Source organism: Rattus norvegicus, chromosome 7 (assembly GCF_021556685.1).
Source record: "Rattus norvegicus strain SHRSP/BbbUtx chromosome 7, alternate assembly SHRSP_T2T, whole genome shotgun sequence".
Taxonomy (NCBI): Eukaryota; Metazoa; Chordata; class Mammalia; order Rodentia; family Muridae; genus Rattus; species Rattus norvegicus.
In genome coordinates, this window is record NC_141540.1 from 113,076,125 (window position 1) to 113,095,186 (window position 19,062).

General features: G+C 39.7%; 1 protein-coding gene across 2 annotated transcripts in view; it reads right to left on the reverse strand.

Annotated features, from left to right (window-relative positions):
- The window catches only part of Fam135b (family with sequence similarity 135, member B), a 270,508-nt gene that overhangs the window by 174,857 nt on the left and 76,589 nt on the right, over positions 1 to 19,062 (reverse strand).

Consider the following 19,062-nt stretch of genomic DNA (forward strand, 5'->3'; position numbering starts at 1 on the left):
AAAGCTGATAAGAAGATTGGGTGAGACACAGGGAAAGAAATAGAATTACAACCTCATATTGCAAACAAATCAAGAAGAGAACCCCAGGCAGATTGAATCTTTTGAATATGTGAAATCAACTAGATAAGAGATATTTGAACAAAGAAGGGAAAACAAATTAATGGAACACCTGCTGTACTCATAGTCCTGTATATAATATTATACATACTACCTAGTTTTTTAGAACAATGATTTTGTGATAAAATTCTTGTCCTATTTTTTTCAGATGAACAAAAAGAACAAAGGAGGTTCTTACTTGCATCCTACAACAAAATATTGCACTCTTCGGAAAGTCTCATTTTCCCAAGGCCCAGTTTACTACTATGTGTCACTAAGACAATGCCAGCTACCCAGTAGGATTCTGGGTAATATAGAACATAATTCTTGCAATGTACCTATAGCCCAGCTGTTCTTGGTAGCTGGTATGACATGTGAGAAAGATTGAGAGCAGAAGAGATAAAATCAAAGGACACATAGACTTTCATAGCTGGCAAAGGTGATGGGCATGTAGGTCTTCTCTGAAGACCTCCCTTGATCCCCCTGGTTCAGAGCCAACTATCTAGGGTAATGCTATGCCAGTTCCCAAAAACAGCACTACACTGCACAGGATTAAGAAAGCTTCCATCCTGCGTTTCAGTACTGACAAGGGCTCCCTTCCAGAAAATACTTTTGATAATATAGAGGCTGTGGATCAAGTGAGAATGCTGCACATCCTTCGAATCAATATATATAAAGACTAATACTCAGAATTCTCATACAAAAACAAAACAAAACAAACAAACAAACAAATCAAAGAAACTGAACCACCTAGACTATTCATTGTGCTTGGCACTCCAGAGCGAGTTATGGTCTTGACCAACACAATAGAACCAACTGGGGTCAGAACCTGCCCTCTTCAACACCAATCTCAAGAAGTGCCCAGGAAAGGTTAAATAGCTCCCTGATTCACTTATCATACTAAAAGAAGCACTTCATTTTCCATATTTTTTTATCCAACAGTTGGAATGATCACAAATACAAAGTTCTGGTTCAGTCATCTGATTCTTTGATTGTGTGTACCAGCCTTTAATTGCGCTGGGATCTCCTGACCTAGTATTCCTGTGGCTGGAATATGTATAGAGAGAGGAAGGGGGAGGAGTAGTGGGAGGGGAAGGGCAAGGGGGAGGGAGAGGGAGGGAGGAAAGGAGGGAGACGGAGGAAGAGGGAGAGAGAGAGAGACAGACATAGAAGGAGAGAGACAGAAAGAAAGACGGATAAACAGATACACAAAGACAAAGACATAGAGAGAGGAAAAGAGGACAGGGAAGAAGGAAGGGAGGGAAAGGGAGGAGAGGGGGAGTGGGGAGGAGAGCAAGAGGGAGGGAGAATGCCAGTGTTGATAAACACATGCTAAATGCAGCCAAAGGTTTTACACATTCTGGTTTACACAGGTCACTGTTACTATTTTTAGACCAGTAGTGACCCAGGATCCCAAAGATCTTGCTTTTCCAGCTCCAGTACTGATATGCATGTTTCCTGGGGCAGTAAAGCTCTATAAAACAAATATTGAGAAATAAAAAATGTTTACTAGATGTAAAATGTGATGCTATCATTTTCTCTGTGGAAATTTTACCACCTTATGACTTAGAACATATTAATAAAGTCAGAGCTCTGGAATTTGGAAACAACCACAGGAGTCTATTCCTTTAATATCACATGATTAATTATAACCAGCACATGCCCCTAGATGAAGAAGCTAAGTTCAAATTTTACAATATCCATTTTAAATCTCTACTTTGGTCACAATATGAAATTTATGTTCAATAATTCAACACTATCTACACTGATCCCAACCTTCTCCCTGGATCTTTCTATTTGAAAAGTAATGAGGATCTTAGACTGGGGGCTTTTGAATATGGTCCTCAGACTAGCAGCTTCAGTGACGAAAGCAACATTGAGTGCTAACCTAGATCTACTGAGTAAGACCTCGCTCACCCTCCTCTGGGAATTCTAACATTCACACTAATTTCAGAACCACTGCCTCGGATACTGTATTTGGAGTTGACTGAACTTGAGTTGACCCAGTACATTGTGAGTCATGTAATTCTGGACCTTGGTTGAACTTCCTGTTCCCTATTTTCCCCATGCTTACATTTACCCTATAAGACATGCTTAATGACTGGGTTGGATTAAAGTATGTTAACAGTTTAATATATTATTAGGTATACTGTAAAATATATAAATGAATTATATATACGCACATGGCCAACTCCACCCACTTCATCTACATCAAATACTTACCAATCACGGAAATAGATGGCATGACTACATGTTAACAACCCATGGCACTTATATACCTACGACAACTAGTACGCACACAAACAACCATACACCTACTCACACTCAACGTACACATAAAAGATGCCCATAACAAAACACCCAAATCACCCTCAATGTCCAGAAAACAGACACACAAACTCACCTTGTACACAACACACAGTCTTTGTCCTACCTGTGGCAACCAATTACCTTCTATAATTGATAGCTGCAAACAGCCTTTCAGATTTGATTTTACCACATTCATCTCTAAAAACACATTTCCTGGGAGCTGAATTCTCAAGTTCTAAGATTACTGAGTTTAAAGTAAATCTGTTCCCCCAAAATGCAAGTTATCCCTTGCACTTTGACTCGGGGAGCTCAAAGGGAAGTAAAGTATTTTCCCATAGGACCCAGAGTTTCTCTAAAGAACTAACCTTTGAGTGAGAAGGCATTTGCTTTTGTCTGGGATAATCAATGGCAATATCTTTTTAAAGTGCAAAGGATCATTAGGTATTTGCCATCTGAGCTCACTTTGAGTAAGTACACTCGGCCTTGATAAATACTTCTGCTGTATAGAAGGCCTCAGGCATACCCTGCTTCACTCCCTGCCTCATCACTAAAACCTTTCACCTGTTTGAGGTCAGTTTGGCCTTACAAAGGGTCTACTAGGAGAGAGAAAAATCTGAAGATGTAATGGGAGTTTACAGAGAGGTTTCATTGTTCAGGAGAGCAGAAGAGCTGGTCTCTCCAATTCAACTTTTTCCTCAACATTGGTCCAATGTCCTCCCACAAAAGAATCATCTATAAATTTATAGATAAAAAAAACCCATATTATTGGGTCAAACAGTCAGATCTTCTCAACACCAAAAGAGACCTAGTAACATTTTCATAGTAATTTCATTGCTTCTAAAGTCAAATGGCACAAGGAAACACTGGAGCTGAGAGGAGCTACAGGCTAGATAAACAGTTTTCTATTTGTACAACCAAAGAAAGAAAAAAAGTAATGGCAGGAAAGAGTACTAAGTCTTTTTCTTTGCAAGCTCAAGTCAAGCTCCTTCCTATAGAGATATGCAGACAGTCTATATTTATGCACTGTTGTGTAAAGAGTAGACAGTCTGGGCAGTAATCAGAGGTCTTTGTGGATAAAAGGCATATAAGTCATGAGAGTGTGAATAGGTGAGCATGTGTAAGTTTGCATAGGTGTGTGTGTGTGAGTGTGTGTGTGTATGTATGTATGTATATGTGCCTCACGTTTTGTAAATAAATGACCCAGGATTTACATACCTATTTTTACCATTTGATTCAACTTGCAAGCCTTAGTCTCCTTCTTGGTATAAACAAGATAGTTTGCCTAACAGGAAGGAGAAGGTTGATAACTAATGTTAATCCAAACCTCCTCATGGTGAGTACTTCACATGAGCTTTCTTTTCATATTAATCTTCAAATTTCATAATCCCGTTTTTGCCTTTAAATTTCCTTAGGTTGTTTGTTCATTTGTTTGTTTAGTTGGTTGTTTTGTTGTTGGTTGGTTGTTTGATTGGTTCATTGGTTGGTTTTGTCATCATTATCAAGGGGGGGGTGTAGTCAAAGACATTGAAAACTGATCTACATGGAGAGAGTGGAGGAATGATCATATTTCCCTCCACAACTGTAGTCAACAACTCCCTCCTCTAAAGATGGTGCCAAGAGAATATTTCATCTTTGGGTCAGAGGTATCTAAAGGATCCTTAAATTATGTAAGATTGTCACTCCCTATAAAGGTGTCCAGGAATCAACTGGATATTGGTCTTTCATCCACTCAAACTTAGTTTTCAGTTCTTAGCACCTTCAGTTCTTCAAATAAAATCCCTTCTCTTCATTTCCATAGCACTCCCCTGGGAATGTAGTCACCATCTTCTTCCTGCATTAGTCCTGTCTCCTGGGTACAGGCATCTGCCCCAGTCCATGCTTCTGTTAGGACACCATCACACTTTCACCACAATGAGGATCTTTCTAGAACATACAACATGTCTGTGAAGTGACTCTTCCTTGCCTTCAGTGTGACACAAGAGATATTTCATACCTGTGAATTTCTTATTCTTAAAACACAGTGATTCTTGCCGTCATTCGCATGCTGTGTCTGACTTTAATCCCTCTCCCTAAATTCTACAATTTGAGTTTTTCTGAGCACCTTATCTTCACAAAGGCTCTGGGAAAGAAACCTCAGCCCAGAAAGGTAGTGCTCATGACTAATGATGTCATACATTCAAGGGTTTCAGCTACTGCCACCAGATTACTTTTAATCAGCCATAGAAATTACTGTTTTACTTCTTTTTTCAACATAGGGGTTTATTAGGATGCCTTTCTTCAGCAAGATTTCAAAAATCTGTCAGGCAATCCACTCCAAAATAACCAGATTGCCTTAGCCTAGGGGTTCCAGAGTCCCTGGGGTACAGAGGTCCATGTCAATTAAATGTTCATGATTGTTTAAACGTTTAAAATATGTCTAAACTGTATAATTAGCAATTTACATTTTCCAAAATGTCTTAAAATGTTCTCAGTTACCTTATGAGAAAATCTGATAAATACACACACACACACATATATATATGTATATATATTCATTTTCATAATTCCAGCATCTTACTAGATATCACCTGGGGAAGACTTCTTTAACAAGAATGCTTTCCATTAAAGTATGGCTTTTCCCTAAAATTTCAATATTTCAGTTGTGCAGCCTTTGATATTTTAAACTAATACGAAAAGTATGTTGACCTTTCTATACATTTACTTTACAAAAAGGGCACAGGGCATCAGTGAGCTAAGAAGACAGTAGCTGAAAAAGGAAGGTGGGCAAACATCATGAAAGAGTGAGGACAGGGAGAGTCACCTGAGGACAGTGTAGCAACTGCAACAAGACTTAGAACACAGTGTCAGTACAAGCTGACTCCACTCAATGATGAGATAAATGACAAGGATGGTTCCCTAAAACCTGCCCCTGTGCTATATGTGCAGATGCCTCCCTGAAACCTGCTCATGCACCACATGCAGAGATGGATCTCTGACACATATAGAGAGGAATTTTAATCCAGTAACACGGCTGCTCTAGCAAGGGATCACATTCGAAGATGTTCTGGGTCTATAAGATCTGGCTGTAAAACAGACACATCCTTAGTACACACTTTTAATCCCCAACAATGAAGGTAAGCTTAGTTTGTAGAATAAAGCAGGCAGTGAAATCTAATTAAGGGGCCTACAAAGTGATGAATCAGAGGAAGATTGGTCAGGAAGAGTCAGAGATAGGATACACGCAACTCACACGAGAACAGCTCAGGAAAGAGAGACTAGTTAAGAGCAGCAAGAAAGAAGAAAAGGTGGTGGGTGGTGGGTGTGTATGAAAGGTTTATGGGAACAGGTTGCAGACATAACAAGCTATTCACAGGTAAAGACAGAACAAGCTAGAGAATGGGGTGGGGGAGAAGATTAGAACATATTACCGAAGTTAGGTAATTAGAACAGAGAAAGAAATACTCTGGACTCAGCCAAAGCCATGTATTCACACAGCTTGGGTGATTCTCATCTCCTCTAATCATCTGAGAAAATAAAAGCATCATTTACACATAGGCACCTGCGTTTCATGAAAAGATGGTTCTAAAAACTGTGCACCCGTATTCCAAGGAGAAATGGTTCAGACATCTACACTTGCATTTCATGAAAAGATCGTTCTGAGCAACCCCATCTGTGCACAGTGCAGAGATGGTTGTTAGACTCTGTACCTGCACTTCATGCAGAAATGATTTCCTGACACCTGACTCTGGACTCCACACAAGCATAGATGCCATCTACCTGCCTCTACACTCCATGCAGAGATGGTTGGCAGCTCCCTACCCCCGAGATCTATGCTTTTTTTTAATCTACCCTAGAGAATTACTAAAAGTCATCACTGTATTGAAGTGCGCTATGACAATGTTCCAGATGTCATGGCTGCAGTGAGAGAATCTGTTTAATGCCTCAGCAAACGTTCTAATTGAGAATGAAAATGACCAGCACTATTTGTTTAAAATGCTGAATTTTTTCCAGAATGTATTTTTTACTTCTTATTAAAAAAATCAGGCATCTGTAGGCATGTGCAATTATGTTCAGGTCTTCAAGTATATTCCATTGATCAATGTGTCTGCTATGCTGGAATCATATTGTCTTTGTTACTATAGCTCTGTAATACAACTTGAAGTCTGAGAGGGAATACGTCCAACAGTTCTTTTATTATTCAGGCTTGACTACTGTCATGATTTTCATTCTTGGTGTGTGTGTGTGTGTGTGTGTGTGTGTGTGTGTGTGTGTGTGTGTGTGTGTTTATGAAGTTTAAGATTGTTAAGTCAATTGATCTGAAAATTTGTATCGTAACTTTGATGGGGATTGAACTGAATCTGGACATTGCTTTTTGGTAGGATATAAATATAATTTCACATTATTAAGTCTGAAAATCAATGAGTATGGGAATTCTAACCATCTTCTGGTATCTTCACAAGTTTCTTCAATATCTTTAGGTTTTGAATGCAACTGCCTTTTAGTGTTCAAAGTTATCTCAAAAGTATTTTTGAAGTTATTGTGAACGATACTGTTTTTATGACTTTTCTATACACACTACCAGAGGACAAAAGCGATCATTAACATCACTCAGCTACTACTATTTAGAGCTGCAATAGTGACCCGCCTGCAAGACGTAAGATATAACCTCTGCTGCAGTAGTGGCACAAATATAATATGACTGACCAACTACTTTTTAATAGGATTTAAGGCCCACACCTTTAGATGGAATCTATACTGACATAATCCCAGAGCTTTTCCTCAGTTAGTGCTAAACACTTCAGAGGCACTACTCAGTGCCTACTTCGAACTGCAGTAGGCACAAGCTTATTGCTCCTGATGCCAACAAAAACAAATGCATATCAAGGCACCTAAGTATGGTTTCATACACATCCAAAGCTCCCCATGAGTGGATCCCTTCACGGAAATGGCAGTGGTTTTATATTTGCCGAATCTGATGATCACGTTCTGCCTCACAGGCTATGTAAATCATGCTTCAGATCTCCCATATTTCCTCATCCAAAATCATAAAAATTATATATATATATATATATATGGCAATGATTTCGCTTTAAAAAGTAATACTAATACATATTTTATCAATAATAGCTATTTAATGATATTAGAAGAATTAATTATGCATGCACTATGCAATAACTTTTAAGCATAATGAAATATAAGCTTCAATCTCCAAACTGATCTGGCTGGAAGGTTGTCTGAAATGCCAGTAGTGCTGGGCAAAGTTGAGGTGCTTGGAGAAGATTTTAGTCTTAGCCCAAAGACTAACTAGGACCCTGAACCAGGTAGAGGCGTACTGAGTGTTCAAATAACAGACAGGGACTTGGTCTGACTTAACCTCTTGTCTCTCTGAGTCTTAGAGAAGACAGAAGTTTCTTCCCTCTTTCTGAAGAACCCCAGGGTAGTAAGGTGGTAAGACCCACATCGTTATGGTTAATCTTATGTGTTTGTGGGAGGGGGGTCTAAAAGCAATGATAAAAATGATCCAAGTTGGAGACAGAAGTGACAGACACACCTGCTCAGAAGGGACAGATTTGCAGTCTCCAGAAGAATATCAACAGATGTTGTCTGCCCAAAAGCTAAAGAGGGGATTCCTGCTTTAGGAAAGAGTCTCAAGTCGACGTCCTCTATGCTTCCTGACAGCTTTGAGTGTCTATGAATATCACACCATCTAATTTTAAGGTTCTGCATTCATTAATGGCTATAAATGTTTCAGAAGCGTTTCCTTTGCATAACCACAGCACACCCAATTCAAGTTGAATCACAGGAAGACGTCAGTGGGCTTAGAATTGTTGCTACTTTGTTTAACCCTTTGAGTTCACCTTCACTATGTAGGCACCAATTCCTCATACACCAAACATGGGGATTCAGTGAACTGTAGATTCAAGTTTCCATCCCGTCTTATACAGAGACACGTGCTATCAGGGTCCCTTTGGAATCCTGACTCTTAATCTCAATTCCAGAATGTTATCATTGTTGGTAGCCAAAGTTTTCAGATCCATGACTTCTTTTGGTCAGAGAGAGAACTCAAAAAATCAAATCAAGAAAAAAATTGCCCCAAATCCCTACTGCTAATAGGACAAGAAGCAGATGAAGTAAACTGTATCAGGAACTAAGGACTTTAGAGACTCTAGAAAATTCAGGGAGAAGAGAGATCAGCCCCTTTTTGTTGGATGCCTTGAGAATCTGTCACACAGACTGGCTGAGAGAAAAATCATGACAGGAACTTTAATATGTTGGTCTTCAGCATGTGATGCTATATGAGGCTGCACAGACAAACCGACCTAGGCCACCGGGCCATTGTGACACCACTGGGCATCTATTCCAAGAGACACATGAATTCTTATCATAAAAACCAGGACTTCAGTCTTAGTCTCTTATTCTCTCACTACCTTAAAAGTCAACACTGCAAACATTCTTCTTCAACCCCTTTCCCTTGAGCACTCTACCTCCTCAGAAAGTTACTGTGCTTTTGCCCAAGCCATCACTGGCAGTAATGTAAGGCTAATTCTCACCTCTCTGATAGGCTACCTCTCCTTGGGAGCCTCATTCCTGCTTCCTAGATTGCCTATGTGCCACCCTCCTAAGAAAGCTTCTACCTATCATACTAAGTGAAGGCACATCTACTTGGAAGCATAGAAAAGGGGATTACTACCAAATTTACCAGGAATCATGGGAGAGTAAGGGCATAGAACAGTACTTAGGGTAGGCGAGGAAGGAATGAATAGAGAACAAAACAAATGTGCTTGTGAATGAATGAGCCAGTTTGCTCTTGTTCTTGGCAACTACACACCGCTTCTCCCTGTTCACTTTGAACCTTCATCTACACGGGTCTTAGAGAGACCATAAGAACCCAACCCTGGGCTTATTTTGCCCTGTGCATATGTCTCTGAGTAGAGGGGAAGGCCTCTACTCCATTATGCCTGGAAACACCTTATAGCACAGTCTGCCTGGAGGAGGTATGCAGAGGCTACTGATGCGCACACTGCAGAGAGGGCCATACTTCTTGCTGCAATGGTGCATCATTAACATTAGAGGACCTGATCACAAGTAAACAGAACATAGGCTTTGCTAATGAGACAAGGTTGATGTTTCAGTTGTGCTCTGGTTGTATCCTGGATTTAATGATTTGCAATCTCATTTCATTTAGCATCTGCCATTAGCCTTGTAAGCCCATCATTACTCAGCTTGCATCATTTCATTCCCACACTGACCACCCACAAGACTCCTGGGCCTCAATTCCACCCTTCTCACACACTTTACTCAAGGCTTTACTCGAGAAAAAAATTGAAGCAAAGGATCGATATCATTGACAGGTGTTCCTCGTGGATGTTTTCTGGAAGTTCCTGGGATCCAAACAGAACATAGGATCAGTCTTTCCTGGACTCACCGTCATTGGCATCAAGCATACAACAGGTATCCTGTTTCTGGGACACACATTCTGTTCGTCCAGATGCCCAGGCCTCTCTTGGGTTTCAGTTGTCGGCTCACAAGGTAACATCGTTGGGGAGACTTTGAACAGAAGCATACCCAACTCTCTGCTTCTCAGAAGGAAAGATTTAGCAACTGTTGGTTTGGAAAGCAGCTCGCTAGAGAGGGAGTAACGGTTTGGTGCTAATCTGCCATGACCACACATCCCACTCTTTACCAGCTAGGGACAATGTACAGGTGGATGTGCTTCTCAATGTTCTCATCGGTGCACAGCTGATAACACTCTCTACCCATGACTGTGAGAAAAGCCAAATAACTTCTATCTAAAGTAAACAGTTTGGGATCTCACAGACAGAAAACACTTGACGTAGTGATTGTTAGCGTTCTATTTGTGACCAAAGACAATTGTGAGTTACAAAACTAATGAACTTTACAATCGGATTTAGAAATGCTGCCTTTTTAAAGTAAATGGAGGAGTTTAGCTTTATTCTTTAAAATGTACATTTTATTTATTTTATTTTACTTATATTAGTGTTTTGCCCTCATGTTATCTATATGTACCACGTGTGTGCCTGATGCCTAAAGAAGTTAGAAGAGGGGGTCAGATGTCCTGAAACTGAAGTTACAGATGACTTAAAAACACCGTGTGTGTGTGTGTGTGTGTGTGTGTGTGTGTGTGTGTGTGTGTGTGTGTTCGTGTGTGTGTGTGTACACTGGGAATTGAACCTCCATCTTCAAAAGGACTTAATCCTTGAGTCAACTTTTTATCCTGTTTTCATTTTAGAGTGAGTATTGAACAGGCATCTATGAAGTCTGACGACCACTCCAGTTTACTTATTCAGTGAATTGTCCCTGATCAAAATGTCAAGGCACTATAGAAAAGTGAAATATGTCTCAGTCCTTACCCAGATAACATTCATATCAGCTATGGAACGAAATAGTAGGATCCTAAAATTCCATCTGTGTTTTCATTTCCTCAATGGTTACATCATTTAGGCACATCATTAATTTCTATAGAATAATGGGTAAATGGAGAGAGCAGAAGCAAGAGTTTTACAAACACCATAATCCCTAGAGCTGGGGAGAAGGCTCAATAGTTAAGAACACTGGCTAGTGGTACAGAAGACCTATGCTGGGTTCCCAGTACCCATATGGCAGGTCACAATGCTTTGTAACTCCAGTAAGTTCCAGGGGATCTAATGTCATCTTGTGGGCTCTTTAAACACCAGGCAAACCAGTGATGCACAGACATACATACAGAAAAATCCTTATCCACATAAATATTTTAAAACTTCTATTTAGAGACAGATACCTGATCAACCCCTTTCCCTACTGCCATCCTAGGTTTTATGTAAAGTATATTGATCTGATTTTCTTAACCCTCAATCTATAGTCTGTTTTTAACTAAGAAACACCATGGCCTTTTCTAGGAAGTGACTTTAAGCACTTTACCTTTAAAGATTTAGGGTAAGTCCTTAATGGCTTCCTACTCCCTTGGTCATAAATGTCTATACCCTTACCTCGCCCAGAATAGTCCAAATGATCTCCTCCTAGCTCTATTGTAGATAATACCTTCCTAGAAAGATGAACCCGTTCTCAGGTTGTTGCTGGTCAAGAATTGAGTCCATCAGATGTTCCTGAAGTTTTTAAACTGAACTTTTCTTCTCCCTCTGAGGCTCTTTCTAAGGTGGCTCTCAAGTGTCTTCTGGTTTTAATCCAGGGCCAATTTCCCCCAAATTCTGTCTACTTCTTCTCCAGTAAGTCACCTTCATTGATTGGTTTTTGTTTGTTTGTTTGTTTTGTTTTGTTTGTTTTTGTTTTATTTTTGTTGTTGTTTGGTCTTTTTTTTTTGAGGAACTATCATTCTATAGATTAACTATTTGCTTAGTTTTATGTCATTTCAGGAAATTTCATTCTTGGAAAAGTGTAACTCCCTTTGTTCCTGAGATGCTGCATCCCAAGAGGACAGCATAAGGCTCAGGACAGACACCGTATTCCATAAACACTGTATGCACTAAAAGAACAGGTTGAGCTCCAAAAACACAGATATCTCAGATGCCATAGAGGGCTAAGATTTTAGCAAAGGGAACCACCAATTCCTATGATACTATACGCTTCAAATTTTGCTTCAGTCCAGCTCAAAATACAGCCTAATAGATCCCCATTAACACGTTGATTTCTTTATGAAATGATATTTAAGTACGGGCAGACAGCCACAGCTGCTCAAGTCAACCCAGCTAATAAATGACTTCATGATATTTAAATAGATTGACTGAGTCACATTTTCTTAGCCAGAGAAAAAGAAGATAATGAACATCCCACAAGACAGTAGTCAGAGGTCTGCAGGGGACTTAGGGATAAGGGAAGCAGCATTCAGAGGAAAAGAAAAGGTAAGGCCCATATTTAAAAGATGCCAACCTTAAAGATCTTGGTAGCTTCCTTCTACTGTGAATCAGATGAACTTAAAGTTAAAAACTTCATACTGACTTAGCTATTAATCATTATATGACAATGATCAACCTATTTTGGGCATGAATTAATTATGAACTTATGCCTTTTTCTTTTTAAAAACAATCTTCTTTAATATATGTCCCCACAAAGACTGTGTAGACCTCCTTCCTAGGCATGAAGAGCTGATGAGTCTGCTCAGTCATGTAGCAAACTTTCATATCACCTAAAAGCCTATGTTGTATCAGCAACTAAGCCAGGTATAGGAGATATAAGGGAAACAGTGGACTTTCAAAATATGGAGGAATTGCATCAGATAATCCTGAGACAGTAGGATGGATGAAATGTATAAGGAAGGCATATGCAGGATATTCAGGAAGCCTGTATCAAGATTACAGATGTCTCCCAGTCATCTTGCTGGGCCTTAAGAGGTTAACACGATCATCTCACTGTATACTGTGATATGATCAAGTGAAGAGGTTAAAGGAATAAAGACTGCCCTCCAATAATTATTCCGAAGCAGAGTACATATTGATCTCATCATCTGATTAACCTAACATACACGCACAAACACACATACATACACACACACACAAACAATTTATATACGTATATATAGTGTTATTTAAACTTTGAGGATTAAAAACTGGTAAACAATCAGCTAAACAATGATAATTAGCATTACAGATAGATATATCTATGGAGCTACTTAAATGGGTAGAGAAATGTGAAAGTAGACCAATTTTGCTAAGTCCTTGGTTAGAAATGTCACACCTGAACTTTACTTAATACCCATCAGGGATAAGCACCTCTTCCTTCTACTACCTGTATCCCATATTTACAGCCCTTTGCAAGTCCCAGGAGCTATAGTTTTGTCTCTGGTAAATCTATCTTTCTCCACCCAACTTTCTCATAGCATTCCATTTATCACCTTACAGAAACTCAGCAGAAATAACGTATTACAGAATCAAACAAGAAACTAGCATTTCAGACCTCTGTTTTAGACCTGCCAGTCTCAGTAGTTAACGTGGATGCTCCTAGGAAGTTCTTCACTTCCCAGGGCTCCTCGTACCCAGTCATTCCAGGGTAAGTTCTGCCAACCTAGCTTTCCTCTGTGTATCTCTACCTGAGAGAGAATGACGATGCTGTTAGCTGTGGTAATTTAGGCCCAGTGATACAGTGTGTATGTAGAAGCAGTACCTGAAAGAAATTGAAACGCTGTCTCCAAAAACCCCAAAGCCCAGCCACCTTCCCTCAGGCTCCTAAAACACACTTGCAAGTTCTCCCTGATTTTTTGTATTTTTCCACCCAGAAGTCAGAGGGTCTTTTAATACAAAAATAAAATCACAATTCCCTAGCTACCAAATCTTGTTGGCTTTCTATCACACTTTAAATATATTAGAACCCTCCAAAAAGGAAACACAGATGGCCAACACATCCATGAAAATGGGCCCAACATCTTTAATCAGGAGGGAGATGGCAAGTCACATTAAAGTGAACAACACCAATTAAATATGGGCCAATGACTTCAACAGACACCTCAGCAACGAAGACACGCAGAAGGAAAAGACACAAAGGAGAACATACCCCTTACCATGTGTCATCAAGGAAATGCAAAGTAAGACAAAGTCATACCACTGCACATCTGCCATAATGGCTTAAAGTCACAACACCAAAGCACCAAGGTGCTTTGAGAGGAGGTGCTAGAGAGGAGGTAGAGAGACAGGATCTCTCATTCATTCCTAGTAGGAATGTAAATAGTGAGGTCACTTTGGAAAAGAGTTTGAGTTTTCATACAAAATTAAACATATTCTTAACACAAGATACAACAATTATATTTTTTGGTAGATATACAAAAAGGTCTAGAACTACTGTCCTCACAAAAATCTGCACACAGATGGTTAAAGCATGCTGATGATAATTATGTAAAATATGGAAGCAAGCAAGATATACTTCAGCCAGGGAAATGTTAAATGAGCAACTGTGCATTCAGATAATGGGATGGCATTTAAAGCCAATGAGAAACAAGACTCACATCCTGTGAAAGTTTGTGGGAGAACCTTACATGTTGGAAGGTATGAATGACACTGAGATGCATGGGTACATACTATGAGACTTTATCCATTGCATTCTGTAAAAGGTGAAATTGTAGAAGCTGAAAAAAATCTGTGGTTGTCATGGGTTTGGAGATAGTAAGCCATGAACATATGGAACGTGGAGAATATTTTCTAGGGTAGGAATACACTAGTGGTAGGTGGTTGTCATTTGATATCTGTCAAGATCTTTCAGTATTCAGCATCAAAGATGAGCCCTAGTGTTAAACCATGGAACTTATGTTATAATTGCAACAATATATACCTATAATATAAAACAGTGTGCTAATATGTGGTGAGTTATTAATGGTGAGGAATATTAGGCATGTATTGGGTCAAAGCAGAAATGGAAAATCTCTATCACTTCCACTATGCCTTTATATGAACAAAACACTCTTCTGAAAACTAGCCTGTCAACATATACACATAAAAATAATACAGTAACATGACTTTACATCAACAAGGATGCCTATGCATTTTAGAAAATTTGAAAACTAATAACTTCCAAAACGGAAGTAGAAAAACTGGCTCTTATCCATTGATCATAGAAATGTAAAGCGATACAAAGCAATTTGAAAGATCCAATGACTTAGACCCAAAGTTGTCATGTGACTCAGAAATTCTAAACCCAGTGTTAACTGAAGAAAAATGAAAACAGTTGGTCAAACCAAACTTCATGTGTGAGTGTTCAGAGATACATTATACACAACATACAAAGGAGCAAAAAGACTGATCTTCATCAACTGATCAATTGCTAGACATACACAGCAGGTCCACACATGGAAGTGTCATTTTTCCCTTTGTTTTCCTAATCTCGTAATTGTTTATTGTCTGAGAAGTTTGAATATCATAGATACAAGAATTATATATTTGATTATATATACTTCTATGGCCTCCCACCCCTCCAATTCATCCCTCATCCTCACACCACCTTCCCCAACTTCACATAGTCTCTGTCTCTCTGTATCTTTGTGTCTCTCTCTCTCTCTTTCTCTCTCTCTCTCTCTCTCTCTCTCTCTCTCTCTCTCTCTCTCTCTCTCTCTCTCTCTCTCCCCCCTCTCTCTCTAAAACTTATTTAGTTCTACTTTATGCTGCAAGTATGTATATAGGTATAGGGTCTTCTGAAGCATTAACAGCCTCACTGGAACCTCCTCAACTAGGGATAAAACACCACTAATACCTGTCTCTTCCATGTATGGTTTTTGTCTAGCTTGACTTATGAAGTGCTTGCTTAGGAAGTCATCATTACATGGCTGCTATCTTAATTAGGGTTTCAAGGGCCATGATAAAATACCACAAGCAAGAGCAATTTGAAGAGGAAAGGGTTTATTTTGTCTTACTGCTTGAGTCCATCATTTGAGAAGTCAGGTTGGGAACTCAAGGAAGGAAGTGATGCAGGGTCGATAGAGGAGTGCTGTTTACTGACTTGCTGCCCATGGTTTACTCAGCCTGTTTTCTTATAACTCCCAGGCCCACCAACCCAGGGATGGCACTGCGCACAGAGAGCAGGGAACTTCCACATCAATCATCAGCCAAGAAAATTGCTCACAGGCCAGTCCAGTAGGGACATTTTCTAAATTGAACTTCCTTCTTCCTGAATAACTCTAGCTTGTGTCAAGTTGACATAGACCTAACAATTACAGTTTCCTTGGCTTCCTGTCCAGAATATTATTTAAGTGCAGAAAAAATGAAGTTTTAAAATGCAGATAGACCTTACAACATAGTGATAAATGAAAAAAAACATACAGAATTGTAAATTATGTTGTATTGTGCCATTTGTAAGAAAAATGTGGACTGGGGCAAATCTACATAGAAAAATAAAACAAAACAAAACACACAGTAGAAACCAAACTCTGGGGAAACAGTGATAGACAGTGACTGCTAATGATATGAGACTTCCTTTTGAGGTTCCAGAAGTTTCTTTGAGGTAGAGAGTTGTGGCACTGCCATGATTAGGAAAATATCTGAACCTGTTGAACTATGTGAATTTTGTCACATACATATTTACTCTTAAAGAAAAAGAAAAGCCCTTCCTTCTGTATTACTCTGAAAGTTCTCTTCTTAGACACCTCAACAACTAGACCCCTGGGAGACCCAGAAAGCAGCTGCTGGGATGATCATGGATGTAATCTCTTTCACTGCTCTCCTCAGCTGTGGGTTGCCATTCCTCCCTCTCATTGCCACAGATGTACACAGCTAAATCAACTCTTAGTTCATTTGTTGACCAGTACCATTGCAAGACCCAACATAAATAAATCTAATAATGCAAATTCAGAGACATATTTGTAGCAAAGTATATTCAATATTCCTGCATGAAAATCAAATTTAAGTGGACATGGTGCAGTTTATCTCTCCACCCATCATAACCTTATTCCACAAGCAGAGGGTAGGTGCAGAATAAATATTTATGGAAAACGTCATGGATAAATAAGAACCAGTGCAATATCTTAGCACTCACTAATGAGTAACCAGTCACTCAGTAAACATTTCAGAATGGCACTCTACTTTTCTGCCATGTGGCCAGACCATGAAGAAGACAAGATATAAAGCAGCATATGCCACCAGTGCATTTATTGTGTTTCCCTTTGACCTTCCAAGTGCTTGAGGAGGACATATGTGGGATAGAAGTTTATTAGTGGCAGTAGACTTCCAAACCTAAGACTAACCCTACTCCCAACTGTTGATCCACTTTCTCTCCAATCCCTCTCTCTTTGTAGCTCTAGGACCCAAGTCCCATCCTATGCTGGGATTTTTTATTTTTGGTCTTGGACCCATAAGGGTTAGTGAAATGTCAGATTATCTCACAGGTACAGTCAATGCACACTATGTTTCTTACCCTATGTATGAGGATTTTGAAGCCTTCAGGACAAGTTCTCCTCTACCCCCTGCAGCAATATTTCCTCCATATTCCCTCCAATTGTCATCTTCTGGCCACCAGCCAGCTCACAAAGTATCTTCTGCTTCCAGCACACTGGAGCTATTTCGTAACCCAGATAAAACTCTTGTCTTCCCGATTCTGGATACAGTCTCAGCTGTTTGAACCTACCATCACTATCATGAAAAGTTCTTTTTCCTCCAGATTCCTTGGTCAGCCTGATCCTTGAGACTAGGCAGATGTGTTGATAGGCCATCAATTTTGGGACTACCAACCTTTGGTTTACTTGTTCTCATTATAAATAAAGAACCCATTGCCTGAGGTATATTAAGCACAATTATCTGAACATACCAGCTCTAAAGATGCTTCTATTATTAAGTTACCCTCCAAATGTCTGGAAGCAGCAGATGTTGGCATTATACCTTTTACTGGTGTATAGAAGTTGAGCCATTTGCTTGAGTGTCACTCACTAAATCAGAAGAAAAGCTAGATTGGAGCCTTTGTGTAGTGAGCTCCTTATCAGAGTAGAAACATTCTTTCATGATGAAACGGAGAAATGAGACTTAGGAAATAAGCAAGCGTCACAAATGCTGGAAGCAGAAACTATCAAGATTCATTGGGGCTCCTCTGCAAGGTTATAGAAACAATAAACAGATTCTAGGGCAAGGAGTAATTCTCTACCCAACCAAATTTCCCAAAAGAGAAGTTTTGGCTTGTGAGGAGCTCTGGGGATACAGTTTTTCTAAGCCATCATCAACACTGACATGGTTTTGTCACTAATGCAGCTGCCTGCAAGTTGTTCATGCTCCTGTAACACCAATCAAGTCATTGCTACCCCAGGCTGGACACTGGCAGACTTGATACTTTTGTCAGATCCCTATCTGAAGTAAATAGTGTTTGCACTAAGTTTCCCAGAAAAAGGCTTACAAAGCACAGACCCATGACAGCTTGACTATGACCTTGATTCCTCACAAAGCCAGGAGCCATCTCCAAGTTAGCACTTTTACACCATGCTTCTACACTGGCACCTCTCCAAGAAGAACTCGGCCAAAGGAAATCACTGGAATTCAATGTTAAATCCTTAACTGTGTTAACATAGAAATAGAGAAAAACACCTAGCATGTTGAAAGTCACACATTTAAATCAGTCTTGGAATTTATCCATCTTGTTTGAATAATGACTGCCTTTATAGAACTGCTCATCAATCTCCTGCCCCCTGGCCCAAGAGCCCCTCCCATGAAGTTAAGAGTTCTACCCCTATTTGCTTCTCCAGGCCTGCATTAAGGAACCCTGCAGGCCATAAGCATAAGTGGCACTTTGCTACCTGTGAAGATATTAGCTAATTAGAGTAATTCACACTAAAGTGAGAATGAAGACAATAATTGAACAGGAAGAAGGAAGGCGGCAATTCCGAGCAGTTGCTGAATAAATTGCATGTACTCAGTATCATTGGAGTTCTTTTGAATCATGAGGTGAGCACTGCCAGTCAGACTGCCTAAGTCCGTCACACTTCCTGAAGTCCTCCTGTATGTCACAAAACCTAGCTACTCCTGTGGGGGTATTTCTGAATTGACATGAAGCAAATAATATTTTAGAAATAGGTCCACTCCTCTCCTTCCAGCTCCGTGACCTTGGATAAGTAACCAATGTTTGATGAGCATTTGAGTCCTCATCTGTGGACCATCTGACTATTTGGGTTGAGATGGGTATGTCAGAGTCCTAGAGAGAATAAAGGACAGGGAGATACAGGCTCAGACTAGCCATGATGTCCTAGAACTCATTGCTACTGACCCC